The 18,491-nt window shown below is 42.7% G+C and overlaps 1 long non-coding RNA gene across 1 annotated transcript in view; it reads left to right on the top strand.

The window, feature by feature from the left end:
• LOC110306458 overlaps positions 1–14,486 on the top strand; it is a 36,097-nt gene extending 21,611 nt beyond the window's left edge. Inside the window, exons 2-3 of the long non-coding RNA XR_002379281.1 lie at positions 8,931–9,027; positions 14,238–14,486. This is a non-coding gene — a long non-coding RNA (uncharacterized LOC110306458). The remainder of the gene's footprint in view (positions 1–8,930; positions 9,028–14,237) is intronic.
• The last annotated feature ends 4,005 nt before the right edge of the window (positions 14,487–18,491 follow it).

Raw genomic sequence — 18,491 nt, 5'->3', positions numbered from 1 at the left:
AGCTTCCCTGGGTCCCTCTTGCTGTTTCTGGGACCCCAGGATTTGCTGAGGAAGCTAATCCCTTGTGATTGCTCATGTTGACTCACAACAGGTTGAATTACTACCATCTACTGGGGAAAGGCTTTATATTTAAGTGTGTGTGTGTGTGTGTGTGTGTGTGTGTGTGTGTGTAAGACTCAGCTCTGTGAACTTGTTTCTGTGGTTGACATTCTAATTAACATTCTCATCTCTGTGACCAAATATCTGTGAAGAAGAAACTTCATGATGGACTGGTTTGTTTCTGCTCAAAGTTTGGAGGTGCAGGTCATCACCACGGGGGTTGGGGGGAGTAGCACACAACTGTGGCTGCACTAGAGTGAGAGGTCAATTGTTCATGTTTGAGTAAGCCCAGAAGCAAAGAGCAGAATGCTGGTGCACAGGTGGTTTTCCCCTTTTCTCCATCCCGTCTCAGAATCCATGTGGTCCAACCTTCATTCAGGGAGGGATTTCTCCCCTCAGTTCATCCTCTCAGGTAACCCCCTTTAAAGACCTTCAGTGCCTAAACGCATGCCTTCCTGATGGTTTTTATTCCAATCAAGATGACAAGAAATATTAGCTTTAGACTATATCCTTTCCCTAATATAAGGCACTGTGGCAGGATCACATATATAAATATTCCCATGAGTTCTCACAGCAAATTACCACAACATGGGAGTAAGCTCACCTTGGAAAACCCCTTGACCTTGAAGTTGTGGAGGAAGGCTTAGAGAATTACATTGTCTTTCGGCTCTTCGAAACTTTAGAACGCTCAAGTCTTTTCTGTTTAGAGTAACTTTTTCTGTGGAGGCTGTGGGTTGCTGCTGAATCCAAGGACCCTCTGTGGATGAGGCCATGGAAGAAGCTAGACAGTGAGCTCAGTCCTTTCTGGCCATCATTGTGTCCACACTAGATCACTGCTCTCAGAAGGCTAGACTCTAGATTGATGTACTTTTTCTGTGTCCTCATGTAGAGTGGCTGTAGACACGAGGCACTTGCTTCTGTGGTTGCAATCATGAATAAGATGGGACCTTTTCCTCAGTAGCTCAGCAGTCATCCTATAGGGTTTTCCACAGGATAACACTGGTAGCATCTAATTTCAAAGACAGTGGTGACAGGTAATAGTTTGGGTTTCCTTAACAGGGTACCAGAACCTGGATGCATTCAATGGCAGCTGAAGTCCAAGATCAAGGGCCTCTTTGATCAGGTTTGGATGAGGGCTTTATTCCTGGTTTGCAGATTGACTCCAATTTTCTATGTTCATCTAGGTGCGTTTGCAAAGAGAAGAGTTGGAGAAGGGAGGTAGGATGTTCAGGAATACTCTCTGTCCTTACTCTTGAGACTTCTTTTTAACACTAATCACTTCCGTAAATCCCGACCTACAAATTCCATCAACCACATTAAGGGCTAGCATTTTAACACACACATGTGGGGTGACACAGCACTATCCATAGCATTGACTCTGGGGGAGATTCCTTAGATGTCTTGCAAAGGATTTCCTTGGAGAACATGAGAAGAGAAAAGGAGCCGAACACATCTCCATAGGATGACCCTCAGAGGGACAGCCCCGCCCTTCTGCCTGTAGTTATATCCTAAGTATACATGGGGACATGGAGATGCAGAAACACCTGCTATATTCTGTGCATCAATTGTCTAAGCAACAGTTAGAATGCTATGGAAAGACAATCCATGCTTCCACTTGACATGTGCAGGCTATCAACCCACCGGTGGAAGGTGGCTGTGGGCTCTATCTACAGATGCCTTTTAATCTAAGGCTTACTCACTGTTCTGAGAGCACTTGGCCAACACTCATAGACAGCCAACTGAAGATAGAGTCAGTGTTTTCCAGAGAAGAGAGCAGAAGGTGAGATAAATCAGATGGCCTCTGCACTTGCCCAGCTGGTCACATGAACAGACTGGGTCAGACAAGCCCTTCTGGTGCGTGCAGGAATGCCAACTCCATCCTACCTCATTGCTTCAAGTAGAGGGACTATCCAGAACCAGTGAAATGACAGACTGCTATGGTCTATATACACAGACGTGCTCTGTCAACTTCTTTTGTTGAGTGAATCCAAGAGGATGTCAGTGTTGGATGAAGAATATGATCTGGAAGAATAGTCCATAGCCGTGTAAACATGTGACTGCTCTCCAGACAGCAGGAATGCAATGGGAAAGGAATAATTACATGTACAGGGTGCAGTGTGCTTTATGGCAAACAAGGATTGGATTACTTTATACTGGTCATAGGAAAAGCTGAAAGATGTGGAAGGAGGGAGGCTGAGTAGAAGTTTGCTGAACGATGTACTGAGACTGAGGGAAGGAGAGGCAACAGGGCTTGAATTGCTCTGATCAGATCCTAACTTTTACTTTCTGGCGAGGTTCACTCACACCATGGAGTGCTGGAGTTCAGGAATTTTCACATAAAGAAGATGGGCCTTGCAGAGCACACAGGTCTGCAGCTGAGAAGCCCCCAACTCATGCCTTCCTATCTTGCCAAGAGGATGGCCATTTTCTTAGGTTAACTGTGGCTCCTTAGAATTTATGGTGATACTGACCTGACAAATATGGGTGCCAGGTTTACAACACACAGAGGATGCCAGATGCCTTTGGTCAGCCATTTTGATCTCCTCTGCCCATGTTGAAAATAGACACCTGAACATCACCAGATGTGATCCTCAAATCTAGCTAATAATCCTCATTCATCATCTTTTAAAATGCCTTCAGACATATTTCATACCCATTAGGTTAGTTACTATAAAAACTACCAAGTGTTGGTAACTCTGCGGGCGAATTGGAACATATATACTTTTTAAATCAATTATTTGTGTGCAACCATGCAACATCTATACAGATTCTCAAGGAGGCCAGAGGGGGTACTGGATTTTCTGTAGCTGAAGTTACAGGTAGTTAAGAGCTACCTGACATTGGTGCAGGGAGCAGAACTTGCATCCTCTTAAGAAGCAGCAAACGCTCCCAACTGCTGGATAATTTTTCCACCTTTATCTTCCATACTTTTAACGAAATATAAGTTTTTGCACCTACTGGGGAAAATAGTGAAACCATTCATTTGGAAATTTTAAAAGGAGACTTGCAGTACAGCACAATTTGATTTTAAAAGAAATTGAAATTACATTTTGAAGATGTCCTTTTGAGCAGCATTGGTCAAATAGCCAAGAACAGAACTGACTCAAGTGTCCATTGCTGATGGACGGGAAGACATTCTGTGGTCCATGATGACCATGATGCCATGAAAGAAAGACAGTTTTAATGTTTGGTGTACACAGCAACAGATGTGACTCTGGTGCACGTGCTAAGTGAAACAAACCCATCTCGGACGTATACTGTGTTTTCCCTCATGTGTGATACTTAGTAGACTCTGCAGAGAGTAAATGGCTCCATGGGTTGGGGGGAAAGGGCAGTGGAGAACCCTTTTTAATGGGCATTGGACTTCAGCATTGAAAGATGGGTAAATTCTGAGAACTGGCTGTGGAACACCATGAACAGACTTACTGTACATGCAAAAATGGTTGAGATGGCAAGTTTCATTTTATGTGTATTTTATAAACTTGGAATGAAAAAAAAAAACAAAGATTTTCCAAGGATAGGGTAATGAGTGAGTTACACAGTGGCCTCATAGAGTTCACAGTCCAGTTGGATGGGCATAAATTTAACTGTAGGAACGGTGTAACATGGTAATAGCTGCAAAAGATGCCAGAGATCCTGAGGACAGGCTGGGGTGGGAGGGGTGCTGGGAGCTTCCAGAAAGGGAAGGACACTTCAACAATATCTTAAAGACCAAGTAAGAAATAGTCAAATAAAAGAGGCAAAGATATTTTAGGACGTCAAGTCAAAACCATATGTGCAAATTCAGGGCACTCTTGAAAAACTGCACAGATTTCTGCCGGGCTAGTGTGTTGGGTAGGAGTTGAGGGACGTAAAATGTGGAGTCTGTCTTGATTTATCCAGCATCTGCTGTGCCCAACCTTAGGAGAAAAAGAAACTTGGGGACATAAGGTGACCGTTCACAGCAGACAAAGCAGCAACATGGCTGTTCTAAGTTCTTCCCCACACAAATTTTATCTCAAAAAGGCACAAGAAGAAATTCTCTCTCCATTCCACAAAAGTTCCCATTATTATTAGTTGTTGTTTTTTCCAGTAATCAGTGCTGATTTCCCCCATACCCTGGTCAATATTGTCATCTCGTGATTGAATAAGCACCTTATAAAGTTACCATGTAGTATGGCCCTTCAATTCAAGCCCCCAAAGGACACAGAATGGGGGTGTCTCCTGCTTTTGCGGTTCTGGCAACAGCTTCCTCTTCAAGTTTGGAGTTATAAGTCTCTGCTGGTGCTGGGCTCTTCTCTATCTTTGCGTCAGATGCCCCTGCTTTTAAAGACAAATGCAGTATATCAAAGAAAATAACCCTCAAGCCACATAATAGGCAGAATCTTTCTTTTCAAATGAGTGGCTTAGGAGAGAAGAGCTGCCAGCCCAGGCAATGGCTTCTGTGGACTTCTCAGTCAAATCACCAAGGCCAGGGTGACAACTCTGTTCCCTGCTTTCTACATCAACTATGTAAGAATGAGAAGAGATGGTCCACTGAGAGCTCAGTGCCAGATACAGAGGTAAGGGAAAGCAGAGCAGCAAGACATGGAAAGGAAGAGGGGAAGCAGCTAATATTATTAGATGATGATAGGAAAGAAAGATTCCTTTAACATGTTTATTATCATATTATTGCTGGTTATGGTAGCTGATGCCTCTAACACCAGCATTTTGGGGTCTAAGAAAGAATTGCTGTGAGTTTGAAAACAGCCTGGGTTATAGGATGAGGCCCTGACTCAAATAAAACATGGGAATGATAATTCTATTTTTATTAGAGATCTAAATGTCTGGGAACAGAGGGGTGAGGGGAGAAGAGAAGAGAATTCTTAGTGTCAGGGGATGAAGGGTGGAGGGAGACACTGAGGCAAAAGGGTGATCTGAAAGCTAGCTCCCTGTGCTGGATTATGGATAGTACAGCCTGGTGAAGGATTACATAGTGTCAGATACTCTCCTGGACAAGTGTGTCCCACCCTTGAGTGTGACTATAAGTGTCTGAAAGTTGTGCCTAACTTTGCACACTTCTGCCCAACTAGGCCTGGTAGTGGTCCTGGAATTTCCCTTTCTGCCCTCAGGTGAGACTGAGGCTATGTGCACAAGGACCCTGGTACAGATACTATCAAAAGCATTCTGACACCACAGACTCCAGATCTGCTACTGTGTGTTTGAGAATCATGAAAGACATGTCATCAAAAAAGCTTAATATGAAAATGTGGTGAGCTAACCTACTTCTCTGGACATCTCATAATGCATTGTTGTCCCTCCCAAGCATCATGAAAGGAGACTACAAGATAAGTCATGTGACCTTCTAAAGTTGCTTACAGTCAATGACCATGGGACCTTTAGGTAACTGCTAATAGTATCACAAGAGTTTAATGCCTAGGGTCTCTAGGTACAAGGGGATGGTGTTGCCAAGCCATGCCTTTTCCACCATCAAAAGTCAAAGGGAGGCATGAACACAATAGATTTGGTCTGTTATATGTCTGTATATCTATCTATCTATCTATCTATCTATCTATCTATCTATCTATCTATCTATCTATCTATCTTCTATATCTATCTATTGTTTATCTACCTATCATTTTATGTCTATTATCTATCTTCTATTTATGTCTGTATCTATTGTCTACCTCTCTATCATTTATCTATTTCCCATCTGTCTATCTATTCATCTATCTTTCGTCTATAGTCCATCTAGTATTGTCAATCAATCTACTGACTATCGTCTCTCTCTAGTTTCCATTTTTCTATCATCTAATTATATACATATATATCATAAATTCTCATAATTAGACACATATTAATATATCTAGATTTAAAATAGCTACTTCTTTATATTCAAAGAGAACACAAAAGAGATAGACAGAGAGTTGAGGATAAGAGAGAGAAAGTGGAGAATAAAAATGAAAGACCTAAAGCAAGATAGCTTTGAGATTTTGGATGAAATAAACTGGATTAGTAGTGGGGCAGGTGGCAGAACAGGTGTGTTAATGCCAGAGTTAAAGTCAGAGCCAGCAAGGTGCCCCAGGTGGCATGAAGATGAAGCCAGGACACGGCTCATGGGAATATGGCTATGTTACAGAAGAGCTTGCAAGGTTTTCATCGTGGGTTCAGTTGTGAAACCTCTAAGAGGAGTGTGACTCTGTATTTGACCTTTCTCATTCTAGGGGCTGAACATGTTTGTTTGATGGAATTAGGAGCTGTTTTGTTATAGCTTTTCAGTTCTTGTTTGCATGATTCTTTAGACGGCAGTGTAGGAGTTTGTTTCCAAGTGCCTCTTGTGAATTCATTTAGTAATTATTTATTGACAGTACGCAGTGCTAGTAAGTCCAGAATCTTTTCTCAGTACCTCTTTTTTAGTGTATATAGAAAAGTTCTCAGGGCTAATGCTGTCCAACGTGGAATGGCACCTAAGGAAAAGGTAATTTAAATCACTCATGTTGGATATGTCCAGCAAATGCAAAGATCCAAGAAGAGTTGACTCCAGCTAGATTCACATAGAATTGGACAGAGGCACAGTTGGTAGGGTGTCATCCTACCTCCCCTCTCATCCACCCTCATTTCTTCAGTACAGTGAGGATAGCTCACAACCCTGGGACTCCTACACTGATTTCTCCTCTGTTCCCCAGTTCCAGGCTACCCTGGCTCAACCTCAGCACTTGCACCTCAACTTCGGTGTGACTAAGAACACCAGAGTGTTTGTGAATAGATTTAGACCCTATCCATAGAACACAGAAATATGTGCTGGGAAGGCAGAAGGCTTTGGGGTGGGGGCAGGAGATGGGAATTGGAATTGCATTTACATGGCCAGCTGAGCTCCAGGTCTACCAGCAGAGGATCAAGCAGGATAGCACCCCAGCACACAGAGCCTGTTAAAGGAACAATAGTCAAGCTTTACTTCTGCTTCTTGCCCTGCTCTGTATATGACTCTCTCAGCCTGGATTAGTGTGTCCATTTCTGCATCAATCCCCACGCATCCTTTGAGCGCCAACTCAAATGGCACCTTCTGCTGGAAACTTGCACCATTCTGAGTCCCCTCGGAGTTGAGCTGCATCCATCTCGCACCTCCTCTTGTTGATCTCAGCTTTGGCTTTTTCCACAGCCTTCCTATTATGGCCATCGGTTTGCAGAGACCATGCCTGAGCTATTTGTGCATGCCTGCAGAGTGTTTCTCTAGAGTCTTGCAAAGATTAAGTCTTGAGTGAGAGGTTGAACTCTTTATAAGCATTGAACTGCATGTTTTCCCATGTTATGCACCAGTAGGCCCATGAGAGAAGAGACGAGGGGAGATCTGCAAGGGAAGTAAATGGTAATCGGGTACCTAAACTGCACAGTCGTGACTCTTGTTCTGAAAAACAAAAACAAAACAGCCCACCACCACCCCCCCCACACAGAGGAGGGGGATATGTTAATTTTAACAGGAATAACACACAATGGTGTGCGTGGCACAATGGAGACGAGGCAGAACCTGGTTGTGGGGGGGTGTTACAATCCACATGAACATCCAAACCTAAAGATAATTCCAAGCGAAAAGAGGGATATTAGTCCCCAGAGAATGCAAGTGTCTCAATGAAATCCTCCACCCCTTCATCCCTCCTTGTATAGAGCAGAGGTGACCACCCCTGAAGTACACAAGGCTCTGACACAAAGGGCTGATGGCCCATCTAGAAGGTGCTCCAATCCCAGCTTCTGGTTTCTGTGCATTGTCTCAGCTGTGTAGCTTCAGACAGTCCATCAATCTTCTATGTTAACATGTCTACTGTGTAGCATATAGGTAGTGATAAAGGCAAGGTGGTGTGTGGATAAAGTGTGGGTGGTGTATTGATAGAGAGGATCGTTGAATTAAGGTTTTAGATCAGATTGCTTTTTAAAGCTCACTTGAGAATTCATACTCCCGAACAAACTTTCTGTTTTATGGGTGTAGTTTCTTAGAAAAAGAAGCAACAGTCAACAAACCATAACACTGAAAACATTGTTTCACACCAGCATCTTACAAACTGCCTTACTGAGCAGATTGTATATTTCTGCTCTACAGTGGGACCCAACACACACTGAGGTAATGATGGAAATATGAAATGAATTTCAACAGATAACTAAGGGTGCAGCTTCAAAGGCTGGTGGAGTTCTTGGTACAATAATCTTTTCCCCCTCTAAGTCATTTATATTTTATGAGCCGGAAACAACCGATTCCAATAAGTCTTTGGGCTATGGAAGCAGCCAGGGTTGGATGAAATGTAGCATGGTGTAATAGATGAAGCAATCACTCAGACAGAGCTTGCAGCTCATCCGTCAATAAACCTGTGCTGTGTTGAAGCCAGTGGAGTATGGGAGATAGACATCCAGAAGACGGTGTTTGTTCAGTGCATTGGGAAAACCCATTTTTCATCGGCTCACCAAATGTGCCTGAGAAGTTACTAATTTATCATGTAACAAAACAAAACAAAACACCACTGGTGTGACATAAACATGCAAAACTTGGGAATACTTCATTCCCTTCTTTTGAACCTTGGAAAGCCAGTAAATAAAGGTTATGATGGCAGTGTCAAACTGGGTGGGATCTGGCCTGGACTCAGCAGGGGTGGAAAGAGTGTCACCTACATGGGCTTGGAGATAGGAGGAAGGCCTGGGCTCTGCTTCAAGGTCCTTGGGAGTCAGCTCTGAAGCAGGAGCAGATTCAAAGAACTTGAGGGTGAACTTGAGTGTCCTTGACGAATTGAAGAGCTCCGCTAGGCAAGCAGGCACTTCATTTCCTAGTAGAGGTAGCTCAGTCCTCAGAAGATATTTCCAAACTAACTTATATTCTTCTGTCTCTCCAGGGCTCAGAACCCACAAGGATTCTCTAGAGGCAGGGTCTCAGAAGAATGAAAGCTCAGAGTCTGTTTCCATGTGCAAATTGGGGGAATCTTGTTTCAGGTTGGTTACATTTGCTTTTGATGGCCACGTCATAAGTTTCCACAAACTTAATAGTCTCGATTTATGATAGCATGGTTTCTGCGGCTTGGGAATTCAGATTAAGCTACCTAAGACCTCAGCTCATTACTAGATGATTTTCAAAATGTCCAGCAACCTTTGCTCAGTTGGTAGAGTACTTGCTTAGCATGCACTAAGCCCCCGGGGCCAATCTGTATAATCTGGGTGTAGCAATGTACACCTATAATCCTAGCACTGGAGAGATGTTGACAGTAGCAGATTCAAGGTCATTCTTTAGTACATAGCAAGCTCAAAGCCAGCCTGAACTACATAATACCCTGTATAAACAAGCAATAAGCAAGACATCAGATAAAAAAATCTGTTCTTTAGAGACTCAGTGGGCAACAATCTGCCCCAGGCTTCTTGGGCTAAGTACAGAATTGAGGTGCATGTGTTTGTGGGTGCCCTGGCTACTACTTTTTTCATAGGCTGCAAAAAGTTCTCTGAAAGAGCAGAAAGCATTCTATTTTTTTCTTTTTCATTTTCATTTTTATTAGATATTTTCTTTATTTACATTTTCAAACGTTATCCCCTTTGCTCATTTCCCCCCTGAAATCTCCCCAACCTACCTCCCCTCCCCCTGCTCACTAACCCACCCACTCCTGTTTCCCTATCCTGGCATTCCCCTACCCTGGGGCATCGAGCCCTCTCAGGACCAAGGGCCTCTCCTCCCATTGATGTCTCACAAGGCCATCCTCCAGCAGAAAGCATTCTTAACCATTGAATGATCTCCCCTGCTCCTTTGCACTTATTTAAAGAGAACATATTCAAATAGTATAGAATTGCTTAATGTGGCAGAACTAATATCACTAGAGAAAACGAGTGCAAATCCACTAATTTCATGAAAAAAAAAACAGAACACTGTCATTGTAAATTAGACATTAAAAAGAAAACCAATAACCAGCAGCCCAAAGATGTTATAAATACTGAACAGTGCACATTCTCCTTTTTCTCCTTACATTCATTTCTGGTTCATTCATTATTTCGTAAGTAGAGGAGGCTATAAGGAGACCCAATAAAAACAGAACTGGTATAGTCTCTAAGACAGCTTATACCTGTCCTCAGTTCCACGCTGTGAACTGCAGTCACTAGTAATGATTGAGGCAAGCTGAATGCTGGGCACAGAAGAAAGGCACCAAACCCCTCAAAGAGAGAAGAGAGTGGCTGATTTGTGGTGAAAGGGTGACAAGAGAAAGAGAGAATGTTCAAAGCATGAAGAATACACTGTCAAATGAGTGCCACTTGCAGCTGTGAAAGCCCTCAAACTACTTCAAGGAACCTGCGCAGCAATAAAGAAGTCAGATTGTTTGGTGTGGCCAGCATAGGAGGGCCCAAGAAAGTGAGAGGTTAGAATGGGAGACTTGACAGACAGGAATAAAACCTATCTCCTATGGATACGTAAAAGACATAAGGTCCTCCTAGGACAAGAGGTAATCACAGAAAACTTCACTCACTTTATATTTAAGGTCTCAACCTTTGAGGAGAGTTTTAGGCAAAGCACAAGTTTGGACTCACCAATGTGTATGTGGGAAGTTAAGCAAGCACACAGATACCAAGAATTAGGCATGGGGATGGGTTAGATTGCCCACGAATTATGCATGGAGAAGGGCAGAACAGAGTCTGAGGGAACACCGACATTTAAAGAGAACTCAAGAAACAAGCAACTGTGAAAGAACACAGGAGGAATGGCTTGGATGGTAGCAGTGAAGTGATGGAATGGAAATTCCCATGAAGCCATAGTCTTCAATGGCCTTGGGGATTTTCCAGTTTCCTTAAGGTACCGAGTAGATGTTTCTTCCACATTGAAAGATGTCAGTGATCTGCAGTCTTCCTCAGCATAAGAAACAGGTTCTTTCTTTGGAGCTGAACTGCTGCATGGCTCCGTTTGCAGTCGAGCCTTCTCTGTTCTGTTTCTTTAAGCATGAATGTTCTCTCTTTGCTCACACCAACACCTTCAACTCAACTGCATTCCTTTGTTAACCCTTCTGCATGTTTTCTGTCTCAGCCCAAGAATCCTTTATTCATGCAAATACTTGCAGAAATATTCATAAGTTGCTCCTAGGCTCTCCTGTGTGCTCTGATGGACCTGGACCAGGTAGAGACATGTTAGGTGGCACCTATATGAGAAGTCATAACAGATAAGGAAATGAAGGTCAAATAGGAAATTTGGAAGCTTGAATCATGGGGATCAAAGTGGTGTGCTCATAGACTAAATTACTGCATTGTCTAAGACTGTTTGTTTCCAAAAACCAAAAGCTGGATAGTGTATATCTTACAGTTTCTATGTAAACCATCCATATGGTTTCTTCAATGTTAGTGTATAAAACTTTTCCACAAAACATGTAAAAGCACCCACTTACTCCAATAGGTTACTTACAGCAGATCAAAATACACCAAAGTCCAACTTCCCAAATAATACATTATGCAGAGCAGCAATAGAAGAACAGTTATGTGTCCATTTGTCATCTCTATAAAGGTGCTGGAGAAGTGAGAAATGAAACTTGCATCCCAACAGTAATCTCTCAGAGGGGGAAAATCAAGAAGTCCAGTAGCGCTGTCAAAGTAGGGTAGGGTACGTGCTAGTTGGCTTTTGGGTTTTTTTTTGTTGTTGTTGTTGTTTATTTATTTATTTATTTATTTATTTTAGGTTTGTTGATGTAGTGAGGTGATTATTTTGCAGTGTTGGACTTTTGAGTCTAACACTGAACTTGATGAGAAGGCCACGGTGTTGGGAAGAACATTTACCGATATTTCCAGAGGAAGGCAGGTTCTTATTTTTATTTCACAAAGTTTATAGTCAAGGCCACTTGTTCCAAATTTTGTGATTTTCAGAGTAAAGGCATAAAATGTAGACTGCCTGCCTGCCTGCCTGCATGGTGAAAGAAATGAGTCCAACAGGTTACATGGAGAGCAAGTATTTACTCCTTGGTGTTGGAATTTATCATTGTAATCTATACCACCAAGCTTAATGTTTAAATTCTATATTTTTAGATTTATTTCTATTATTTAAAAATTATATGTATATTTTTGTCTGTCTGAATGTGTGTGTGCATAAGCACAGATACTTGTAGAGGCCAGAAGAGGGCATGAGATATCCATGTAGCTGCAGATGTAAGCAGCTGTGAACCTCAGGAATGGATACTGGGAATAGAACTTGGGTCCTCTGCAAGAACAGTATACATTCCTCATTACTAAAGCCACCTCTCCAGTCCCTGCCTTCACATTCTTACCTAGGGAGCAATGGGCAAACTTGAATCGAAATCTGTGAGGTGTTTTCTGGAGAAAAATCCTGAGCCAAAATCACTAACATACAGGGTTATATGGTAACTTAGGAGTTCGGATGTCTCCATGAGCTGGGTGTGTGTTTTAAGTTTCTTTGACTGCAGATGTTTAGATTAGATAAAATCCAAGAGCTCCTGTTTACTTTGCATGACATTATACAGTAGTGTCTATATCAAAATAAGCTATATCTATCTATATATTGTTCACTTTAATGCAAATACCTCAAGTCACATATCTTCGACCCATAATATCCCTTACTTACTATATAGTCACCAACTTCAGGCAACAGAATTGCCTGCTTCCAGAATTACTAGAGATGACCTAGTGACACATTCAAGTTGACTGAATTTGGACTGAGTTTTTAAACAAACATTTACAATACAGAAAAATATATACCAGAGAATAAATTGTACACTGTTCAAAACTTGTTTTTGCTCCAGGAAGGAAATGCCAATGCTTGCATTTGACTATTGTTTGTTTGAGAAATAGTAGTGACTGCCTTATCCTAGCTTGGAGAAACTTTAGTAATAAACATAATAGGTAGGGATTCATAAGATTACCCCTGTTGTAATCTCCAATCTATTATTTTCTTGGAATAGCTTTCCCTTGTGTTAACATAGTCTTTTCAGCAACCTGGTTCAAGGGTTTATCTCACCCTCCTATTCCTATGAGTAGTCTTAAAAAATAAATAGTACACAGCTTTTTATAATAAAGAAAGCAACACTTGTCCTGAAATGTTTGGCCTCATACCCCAATGACAACCATTTTTTTATTATATTAGAAGTTGTATCTGATCTCTAGTCATACATTTAAGCTGGATTCCTGTGATGTATTGGATCATAATTCCAGTTACAGGGACAACTTGAGAAAATTCAAAGTAGCCACCCTCTGTGTCTCTTAGGCAGAAATACTCTGTATAAGGCTAGACCAATCCTTTCAGCTCAAGGTAGAAAATGCTTCAAGGCTGTCTCTGCAGCTTTGCCACAGACACAAACAAGAGAACCAGATGAGTGTTACACCATCTTGGATGGTGCAGGATTGAAGTCAGGGACATGGGTGAGAATGGGCCTAGCTGAACCACCTGGTGTGTTCCATACTGGCACAAGGAGGAGGGCATGCATATCTTGGAGTCCATACAACTGCAGGAACTGTAAGGCACCTTCCATGTTAGGGTGTGGAGGTGATCTGTGAGTCCATGTGGCTGTGATAACTGTGGTTTGCAGCACTAGCTGTTGGCTGGGTACTATCTGTTTGGTTCAGTTTGGATTATGCTAATAGGTTGATTGTCAATATTTCACTTTTTTCTTTATGGTGCCTTAACCTCTTTTCAAGAGAATTCCCAAACTGACGATTTGCTTCCCATTCCTTGAAATTAACAGGGGTGGAGGAGAGCAGTTATGAAATTCATGAATTTTTCAGGAACCACGAAAAATAAATAAAGCAAAATGTTCTCTCGTTTCTCTCCAAAAGGAGCAAATCTGTGTTGAACAATGAAATCTAACTTCCTGGACAGAGACAGTGAACATGCCCAACAGTACCCAGAGGCAAATGCTGTGCTGAATTCACATCCCCAGCTTACATAACATCCCTCTCGCTGTCTGTCCTTGCTGAAGGATTTCCCACACTACACAGAAGTCAGCACTCATGTTTAAAACAGTGCATGGAAGACAGGACAAAGTAGGTTACATGGGGGATTGTCCTTATAGATTTCATACTGAAGGTCTCAAAGTCAAATTGCCTCATTATTAGGCACCCACATCACTGCAACTGAACCATTAACCTGTTCCTGTCTGGTGATTTTTTAAACACAGTTTTGTGTATACCATGAACTAGAATGAATGTAGTCTTTGTATCTACATGTTCCCTTCAAGGTTCCTGATGACTTGAGATTGTCTACCTGATGCCAGTCCTCCGATATCCAGGAGAGAATTATCTGGACCTCATGTTCCCACAATGCACTTCTTTGCACTTTCCCACACTGAAGCTCATCTGCCACTTCCACCCACGGCCCGCCTTAAGCAATCTTCCTGCTGCTGTCTACCCATCAGGCTGATGTCTTCTGTTCCATGACATTTTTAGCATTGTCTGCAAACTTGGGAGGGACTCAGCACACTCCTCTAGCAGATTAATAACTAAAACAAGAAACAAGACTCATCTTGACAATAACTCTGCAGACTACTCATTTACATTTAAGCATCCTTAAAGGAACTTGTTTTTATTGTCCCTGGTGGATTATTTTAGTAGTATTATGATAATTGAGGCTTGAGTAATTTTAGAGCTTCGTGTTTGTTAAAATACTTTCGAAGGTACAATAAAATTATAGAGTAACCATATATTGGGGCAGTAGGAGCTTTTGAGATGAACAGATAGTCCTTAACAAAATGTTTCAAGATTTGTAAAGATACATGAGAGAAGAGGAGGCAGGCCAGGATACTCAGTGCCAATCCTCAGGGAAACAGAGGGGAGGGGGACAGGGAGGGAAGGAGCAAGAACTGACCAAAAAAGTGTGGGTAGCAAGGATGTTGTCCCTTGACATTGTTCCCCTACAACATAACATGCCTTCTGCTTTTCTCCTGGATACATGGGTGTTCCTAAGACCCACAGGATATCAGCTGCCCTGGAACATGTGTAATCCTCCATCCGTCACCATTAATTCTGCTCTAGGAAACCTTGTGGTAAATGCATATCCTTATATAACCTTCATCAAATGCCCAGTTCAGGAGACTGGGATTGTTAGAACAAAATCAGCATTGCAACTGGAGTCAGAGACCTCCTGAAGAGAACTGTACAATGTCAGGTGTATGTAGCCAACCCACCGAGAACACTGGGTGATAGGCACAGACCTGGGGCAAATTGCACAGGGTCACAGCATCCTACAGTAGCCTGTGTTCTATCAATGTAACTACTTACAAATACTGATGACTTAGTACATCAGGAAGAACGGAAAGTGTGGGGAGATGGCTCACTCATTGGTGTTTGACTGTGAGGAATGGAGATGTGAATTTAGATGAGCCAACGGTCACATCAACCTCATCCCCATCAGCCGAAAGCCTTTGATGAACATGCTACTATCATTCCATTAGTCCCTTTCGCACTGAGATTTCTGGGGATGTGTTTGTATACAGTTGGTAGTTCATAAAAGCCCCAAGGATGCCCACTTAATTTGTTCCTCACAAAACCCTGTGTACAAAGGCCTTTAAGTGCTCGGTGTATTTCCAGCATAGTACTACAAAGATACTTCCAGGTTCATTCCTACCGAGGCAGTTCCATAGCCAATTAATTTTCAAAACATGTTGGGAAAGACTACTATAGCCTGTCAAAGGTTCGCAGTACTTTGTAGCTTATAAGATGGCACCAAAATCCTGACCATATTTAATCTGAACAATAGCTCTTAAAATCTTTAGGGAAACAATGAGATCAGTGTCTTATTAATACAGAAGTGAGTGTGGAGAATCTAGTGCCTCTCCCTGAGGAGAATATGATTTTTCCTTGCTAGGTAATGTGTAAGATGATTATTGACAGTTAACCAAATTTTAAGCTGCCCATACTCTCTGCCAAGGAAAACTCTGAAGGATTCAGAATTTGAGAGAGCTTTGTGAGTTCAGAAGCTCCTCTGTAGGTTCTCTCCGGATGATCTAAGTATCTGAGACAATAAGGCAGGTGCTACCACCAGTAGAGGCTCTAAAGGGCAGCACCATGTAGCTCATCTGACCAGAGGCCTGTCTGGCCATCCTGTCATTCTGACCCTCCAGATTCAAGCATGTCTTCTGTGTCCTTTGCATAGCTCTGGATTGGGGAAGAATGCCTGCTCACTTGTAGGTAGTTTTGTGAGTGCCCCTGTTCACAGGTCCTAGGGCTCTAAATGTGTCATGGTGGTTTGGTCCTGTCTCTGGTACTTGTCTGAATCGGGTAGTGAAGCAGCCTTAAGGCTCTTTCTTTCAGAGGATCGGTTTAACCAGGCTTGCCCTGGGCCTTCTGTTTTTAGGAGATTGCTGGACAGAAGGTCCAGACCTGTTCAGATGCACTGGTTTTGTGATCACTTGTTTAACATTGACCCAGAAAATTAACACGTGAAGTTGTTGATTTCCTAAAATACTGTTTTGTTCAGCTAATATGGTGTCAAGCCCTTAATCCTTGGCCATTAGTTTATGTATTTGTGAAGCAGGTTTCTTGATAGCTACCTGATCTTCTATACCATTTCTAAGTCACAGCATGCTCGGACTCAGTTATGCACTGGCATGATGGCCCTTCCTGGAACTGGCCTCAAGGTGACCACTTACTTGAACGTATGTGTGTGCTGCCATGTTCCTGTGAACGTTATCAGAAGAAACTCAATTGCTCATCCAGGGACAAGGATGGCCTGTGTGCATGGGATGTGAGTGGGTGCCTCCCCTGCCCTGAAGATGTTTGTTGTGCATCCATAGAGAATTAGAACTCTGGAGACAGGGGTCTTGGTTGGGTGCTTGTCATATCATCTCTACTCTGGGTTGTTTCTGCTTGTCTCAGTTTACTCTTTCTGTGGAAAAGTTACAGCAAGTAGCAGCATTCACAGAGCTTGTTCGTGCAAGCTGCTTTGAATAGTGTTCGGTACCTGACTTGTGCTGAGCAATTTTTTAAGCAAACATAAATGTGCTGGTAAAGGACACCCTGGATGTCATGTCCCTACCATCTTGCTAATTCACCACCTGCAGACATATCTGCACAATCTTACTGATTTCAGAAAAATCTCCTGGTGGAAATGATTCGTGAACAGCAGTTCTCTTGGCATGCACTTTGGGCATCTGTGCATGGCAGGTCATATTCAGGGAAAACTGTTGAGAGGGTAGGAGGGGTAAGTTGGGGAAGGGGCAGGTTGCCACGGTGGATGGGCAAGCAGGATACTTCCTTCCTGCTCAGTAACAGACTCTTTTGTCATTTCTGGTCTCCAACTTGAAGTCCAAGGGGAAGTGATTCCTCTAAACTCAAAGTTGGCTGAAGAGGATGCGATGTACTCAAAGGCTGCATATCTGCAAATAGCTGTCTGTTCTATTCTTGAAAACTGACATATGTCCACATTCTAGATGAGGTGCTTGAGGATCGGATTAGAAGTAACAGAACACAGAATGTGACTCAAGATCAACTGAGCCAGGAGGCAAGAGATGATCAGTCCCCACGCACAGTGGCCACATGGGACTCAGATGTCAAAGTAACCTCTCTCCACGTGAACATACAACTCATACAGGTGAGTATACAACTCCTCCTTCTACTTCAGGCCAGCGTCTCCCTGTATGAAGATACCACTGAACTCCCAGAAAGTCATGACTTTGGACAAGCCCACAGAGTTTTGGGATGATGGCTCCTGTACTACCCATTCTTGATGAAACAAGTGCTTATGTTGATTGGAAAAGTGATGACTTTATTTCATTTTATTTTTAGAAAAAAAATCACTGAGCACTGGATGTCGGGGACAGCTGGAGTGTGTGGGACGTGGGACGCTATTTTTTTCCTGGCTGCTTTAGGAACAGAGCAGATGGGTGTCTACTTGATGACATCAGGGGCCATGGGTGGTATACTCCAGCTGTTGACCATGTGACCAGGTTTACTATGGGCAAGACAGAATGTTTCCTGTCTGTTCCAGGTTTCCCTTGGCCTCTAGCTTCTATGAGTCCCGTTGTTGTGTGGCTGAATTCATACCTGCCTCCTTCTTTCTGAAGTAGTCAGCCATGACTTCCTCTAGGAAAGACAATTACCACATACCTTTTGTAGGACGTGCAAAGGAACGCTGCAGAACTCCAGTAAAGTGAACAGTCGATGGGCTTTCCACATAATAAGAGAAGAGCTTCCTGTTTGGAAAGATGGCAGGTCTGGGTAAAGGGAGGTCTGAAGAGAGCTCATCCCCAAAGCGAGCCTTAAAACGCTGCTCTAAGATCCTCGGGAGGTCTTAGATCTTCCTGGGATCACTGAATGTTCCTCTGGGGTGAAACTGGATATGAGACCAAAATACAACATACCACACTCATCTTAACACTACACCACTGGCAAAGAGCTCCAAACCTTATGTATTACAGGCAAGCGCTTATCCTTTGCTACCCACCACTACTTCAGTCTCACCTCTTTTCTAGGTAGCCACACTCCAGGCGCAGACT

The sequence above is a fragment of the Mus caroli genome, chromosome 12 (assembly GCF_900094665.2).
Source record: "Mus caroli chromosome 12, CAROLI_EIJ_v1.1, whole genome shotgun sequence".
Taxonomy (NCBI): domain Eukaryota; kingdom Metazoa; phylum Chordata; class Mammalia; order Rodentia; family Muridae; genus Mus; species Mus caroli.
The sequence above is the reverse complement of the archived record's forward strand: the minus strand, read 5'-3'. Positions and strand labels throughout refer to the sequence as shown.